The sequence below is a fragment of the Piliocolobus tephrosceles genome, chromosome 12, assembly GCF_002776525.5.
Source record: "Piliocolobus tephrosceles isolate RC106 chromosome 12, ASM277652v3, whole genome shotgun sequence".
Classification (NCBI taxonomy): domain Eukaryota; kingdom Metazoa; phylum Chordata; class Mammalia; order Primates; family Cercopithecidae; genus Piliocolobus; species Piliocolobus tephrosceles.
In genome coordinates this window covers 93,384,998-93,390,901 of record NC_045445.1, presented here as the reverse complement: position 1 = coordinate 93,390,901, position 5,904 = coordinate 93,384,998, and positions in this window count along the sequence as shown.

Here is a 5,904-nt window from a genome sequence, read left to right as displayed (position 1 = left end):
AGCTTGATGGGGATGGCATTGAATCTATAAATAACCTTGGGCAGTATGGCCATTTTCATGATATTGATTCTTCCTATCCATGAGCATGGTATGTTCTTCCATTTGTTTGTGTCCTCTTTTATTTCACTGAGCAGTGGTTTGTAGTTCTCCTTGAAGAGGTCCTTTACATCCCTTGTAAGTTGGATTCCTAGGTATTTTATTCTCTTTGAAGCAATTGTGAATGGAAGTTCATTCCTGATTTGGCTCTCTGTTTGTCTGTTACTGGTGTATAAGAATGCTGGAGAATTTTGCACATTAATTTTGTATCCTGAGACTTTGCTGAAGTTGCTTATCAGCTTAAGGAGATTTTGGGCTGAGACAATGGGGTTTTCTAAATATACAATCATGTCATCTGCAAACAGGGACAATTTGACTTCTTCTTTTCCTAACTGAATACCCTTGATTTCTTTCTCTTGCCTGATTGCCCTAGCCAGAACTTCCAACACTATGTTGAATAGGAGTGGTGAGAGAGGGCATCCCTGTCTTGTGCCAGTTTTCAAAGGGAACTTTTCCAGTTTTTGCCCATTCAGTATGATATTAGCTGTGGGTTTGTCATAAATAGCTCTTATTATTTTGAGGTACGTTCCATCAATACCGAATTTATTGAGCGTTTTTAGCATGAAGGGCTGTTGAATTTTGTCAAAAGCCTTTTCTGCATCTATTGAGATAATCACGTGGTTCTTGTCTTGGTTCTGTTTATATGCTGGATTACATTTATTGATTTGCGAATGTTGAACCAGCCTTGCATCCCAGGGATGAAGCCCACTTGATCATGGTGGATAAGCTTTTTGATGTGCTGCTGAATCCGGTTTGCCAGTATTTTATTGAGGATTTTTGCATCGATGTTCATCAGGGAGATTGGTCTAAAATTCTCTTTTTTTGTTGTGTCTCTGCCAGGCTTTGGTATCAGGATGATGCTGGCCTCATAAAATGAGTTAGGGAGGATTCCCTCTTTTTCTATTGATTGGAATAGTTTCAGAAGGAATGGTACCAGCTCCTCCTTGTACCTCTGGTAGAATTCAGCTGTGAATCCATCTGGTCCTGGACTTTTTTTGGTTGGTAGGCTATTAATTATTGCCTCAATTTCAGAGCGTGATATTGGTCTATTCAGGAATTCAACTTCTTCCTGGTTTAGTCTTGGAAGAGTGTAAGTGTCCAGGAAATTATCCATTTCTTCTAGATTTTCTAGTTGATTTGCATAGAGCTGTTTATAGTATTCTCTCATGGTAGTTTGTATTTTTGTGGGGTCGGTGGTGATATCCCCTTTATTATTTTTCATTGCGTCTATTTGATTCCTCTCTCTTTTCTTCTTTATTCGTCTTCCTAGCCATCTGTCAATTTTGTTGATCTTTTCAAAAAATCAACTCCTGGATTCATTGATTTTTTGAGGGTTTTTTGTGTCTCTATCTCCTTCAGTTCTGGTCTGATCTTAGTGAATTCTTGCCTTCTGCTAGCTTTTGAATGTGTTTGCTCTTACCTCTCTAGTTCTTTTAATTGTGATGTTAGAGTATCAATTTTAGATCTTTCCAGCTTTCTCTTGTGGGCATTTAGTGCTATAAATTTTCCTCTACACACTGCTTTAAATGTGTCCCAGAGATTCTGGTATGTTGTATCTTTGTTCTCATTGGTTTCAAAGAACACCTTTATTTCTGCCTTCATTTCATTATGTACCCAGTAGTCATTCAGGAGCAGGTTGTTCAGTTTCCATGTAGTTGAGCGGTTTTGATTGAGTTTCTTAGTCCTGAATTCTAGTTTGATTGCACTGTGGTCTGAGAGACAGTTTGTTATAATTTCTGTTCTTTTACATTTGCTGAGGAGTGCCTTACTTCCAATTATGTGGTCAATTTTGGAATAACTGCGATGTGGTGCTGAGAAGAATGTATATTCTGTTGACTTGGGGTGCAGAGTTCTATAGATGTCTATTAGGTCTGCTTGGTGCAGAGATGAGTTCAATTCCTGGATATCCTTGTTAACTTTCTGCCTCGTTAATCTGTCTAATGTTGACAGTGGAGTATTTAAGTCTCCCATTATTATTGTATGGGAGTCTAAGTCTCTTTGTAAGTCTCTAAGCACTTGCTTTATGAATCTGGGTGCTCCTGTATTGGGTGCATATATATTTAGGATAGTTAGCTCTTCCTGTTGAATTGATCCCTTGACCATTATGTAATGGCCTTCTTTGTCTCTTTTGATCTTTGATGGTTTGAAGTCTCTTTTATCAGAGACTAGGATTGCAACCCCTGCTTTTTTTTGTTCTCCATTTTCTTGGTAGATCTTCCTCCATCCCTTTATTTTGAGCCTAGGTATGTCTCTGCATGTGAGATGGGTCTCCTGAAGACAGCAGACTGATGGGTCTTGACTCTTTATCCAGTTTGCCAGTCTGTGTCTTTTCATTGTAGCATTTAGTCCATTTACATTTAAGGTTAATATTGCTATGTGTGAACTTGATCCTGCCATTATGATATTAACTGGTTATTTTGCTCGTTAGTTGATGCAGTTTCTTCCTAGCCTTGATGGTCTTTCATTTTGGGATGTTTTTGCAATGGCTGGTACCGGTTGTTCCTTTTGACGCTTAGGGCTTCCTTCAGGGTCTCTTATAAGGCAGGCCTGGTGGTGACAAAATCTCTAAGCATCGGCTTATCTGTAAAGGATTTTATTTCTCCTACACTTATGAAACTTAGTTTGGCTGGATATGAAATTCTGGGTGTAAAATTCTTTTCTTTAAGAACTTTGAATATTGGCCCCCACTCTCTTCTGGCTTGTAGAGTTTCTGCTGAGAGATCTGCTGTTAGTCTGATGGGCTTCCCTTTGTGGGTATCCCGACCTTTCTCTCTGGCTGCCCTTAAAACTTCTTCCTTCATTTCAACTTTGGTGAATCTGGCAGTTATGCGTCTTGGAGTTGCTCTTCTCGAGGAGTATCTTTGTGGCGTTCTCTGTATTTCCTGATTTTGAATGTTGGCCTGCCCTACTAGGTTGGGGAAGTTCTCCTGGATGATATCCTGAAGTGTGTTTTCCAACTTGGTTCCATTTTCCCCCTCACTTTCAGGCACCCCAATCAGACGTAGATTTGGTCTTTTTACATAATCCCATACTTCTTGCAGGCTTTGTTCATTTCTTTCTCTTCTTTTTTCTTTTGGTTTCTCTTCTCGCTTCATTTCATTCATTTGATCCTCAATCGCTGATAGTCTTTCTTACAGTTGATTGAGTCGGTTACTGAAGCTTGTGCATTTGTCACGTATTTCTCGTGTCATGGTTTTCATCTCTGTCATTTCGTTTATGACCGTCTCTGCATTAATTAGTCTAGCTGTCAATTCTTCCACTCTTTTTTCAAGATTTTTAGTTTCTTTGCGCTGGGTACGTAATTTCTCCTTTAGCTCTGAGAATTTTGATGGACTGAAGCCTTCTTCTCTCTTCTCGTGAAAGTCATTCTCTGACCAGCTTTGATCCATTGCTGGCGATGGGCTGCGCTCCTTTGCAGGGGGAGATGCGCTCTTATTTTTTGAATTTCCAGCTTTTCTGCCCTGCTTCTTCCCCATCTTTGTGGTTTTATCTGTCTCTGGTCTTTGATGATGGTGTCTTACTGATGAGGTTTTGGTATAGGTGTCCTTCCTGTTTGATAGTTTTCCTTCTAACAGTCAGGACCCTCAGCTGTAGGTCTTTTGGAGATTGCTTGAGGTCCACTCCAGACCCTGTTTGCCTGGGTATCAGCAGCAGAGGTTGCAGAAGATAGAATATTGCTGAACAGCGAGTGTACCTGTCTGATTCTTGCTTTGGAAGCTTCCTTTCAGGGGTGTACCCCACCCTGTGATGTGTGGGTTGTCAGTCTGCCCCTAGTGGAGGATGTCTCCCAGTTAGGCTCCTCAGGGTCAGGGACCCACTTGATCAGGCAGTCTGTCCCTTCTCAGATCTCAACCTCCATGTTGGGAGATCCACTGCTCTCTTCAAAGCTGTCAGACAGAGTCCTTTGCATCTGCACAGGTTGCTGCTGCTTTATTGTTGTTGTTGTTTTTTAGCTGTGCCCTGTCCCCAGAGGTGGAGTCTGCAGAGACAGGCATGTTTCCTTGAGCTGTTGTGAGTTCCACAAAGTTTGAGCTTCCCAGGGCTTTGTTTACCTACTTAAGCCTCAGCAATGGTGGGCTCCCCTCTGCCAGCCATGCTGCTGTCTTGCGTTTAGATCGCAGACTGCTGTGGTAGCAAATAGGGAGGCTCTGTGGGCGTGGGACCCTCCTTGCCAGGTGTGAGGTATATTCTCCTGGTGTGCCTGTTTGCTGAAAGCGCAGTATTGGGGTGGGAGTTACCTGATTTTCCAGGTGTTGTGTGTCTCAGTTCCCCTGGCTAGGACAAGGGATTCCCTTCGCTCTTGCACTTCCCAGGTGAGGAGATGCCTCGCCCTGCTTCAGCTTTCACTGGTCGGGCTGCAGGAGTTGACCAGCACCGATTGTCCGGCACTCCCTAGTGAGATGACCCCAGTACCTCAGTTGAAAATGCAGAAATCATCTGTCTTCTGTGTCGCTCACACTGGGAGTTGGAGAATGGAGCTGCTCCTATTTGGCCATTTTGCTCCGCCTCTTTATTTTTATTCTTGTCCCTCTGACTGTGTATTTTCCAACACCCTTCCTTCAAGCTCACTAATTCTTCTTTCTGCTTGATCATTTCTGCTCTTAAGAGACTCTGATGCATTTTTCAGTATGTCAACTGCATTTTTGAACTCTAATTTTTTGCTTGATTGTTTTTCATTATTTAATCTCTGTTAAATTTATCTGATAGAATTCTGAATACATTTTTGTGTTATATTGAATTTCACTGAGTCTCCTCAACACAGTTATTTTGAATTCTCTGTCTGAACAGTCATATATCTTTGTTTCTCCAGGATTTGTCCCTGGGGCCTTCTTCAGTTCCTTTGATGAGGGCATGTTTTCCTGGATGGTCTTTATGTGTATGGATGTTCATCAGTGACTGCAAATTGAAGAGTTGAGTATTTATTGTAGTCTTTCCAGTCTGGGCTTCTTTGTACCAATACCTCTTGGGAAGACTTGCCAGGTATCTAAATGGACTTTGGCAGCGTGACATAAGTTTTTGGTCACTGCAGACATATCTGCATTAGTGGGCACCCCAGGTTCAGTAATGCAGTGGTTCTTGCAGACTCACAGAGGCAATGCCTTTCTGATCCTAGATAAGTTGTGGAAGAATTATCTGGATTACCTGACAGAGACTCCTGTTCTGTTCCCTTGCTTTCTTCCAAACAGAGTCTCTCTCTCCATGGACAACTGTCTTGGGCTGGTAGAGGAATGACACATGCACCCATGTGGCTACCATCATTGCACCTGTGCTGGGACAGAACTGAAGCCAGCAAAGCACTTCGTCTCACCCAAGGCCTCCATAATCACTACCTAGCTAATGCTTATGTTTTCCTAATGCCCTAGGGCTCTACAATTAGCAGATGGTGAAGTCCGACAGGTGAGTTTCACGAGGTCTGGGCCGGGTCTAGACATGCCATCTGGGAACCAGGTACTGGAGTCAAAAACCTTAGAGATCTAACCGGTGCTGTTTTATACTGCAGCTAAGCTGGCACTCAAGCCACAAGACAATGTCCTTCACATTCTTTCCTCCTTCTTTCACAGTCAGACGAGTCTCTCTGCATGCCACCACCACCAACAGCCCATGGGGAGTGCTGTAGGCTAACACTCATGTTCACTTCAGGCCCAAATATTCTTCGGTTAGCTTGTGGTTAATGCTGCCAGGACCGAGACACAAACTTCGTATCAGTGGGCTGCCCTCTCCCTCTGAGCCAGAGCACGTCCAAAATAGGCAGTGTTTTGCAATTCTAATTGTAAAGACATGTCACCTCCCTGGTTATCTCTACTCTTA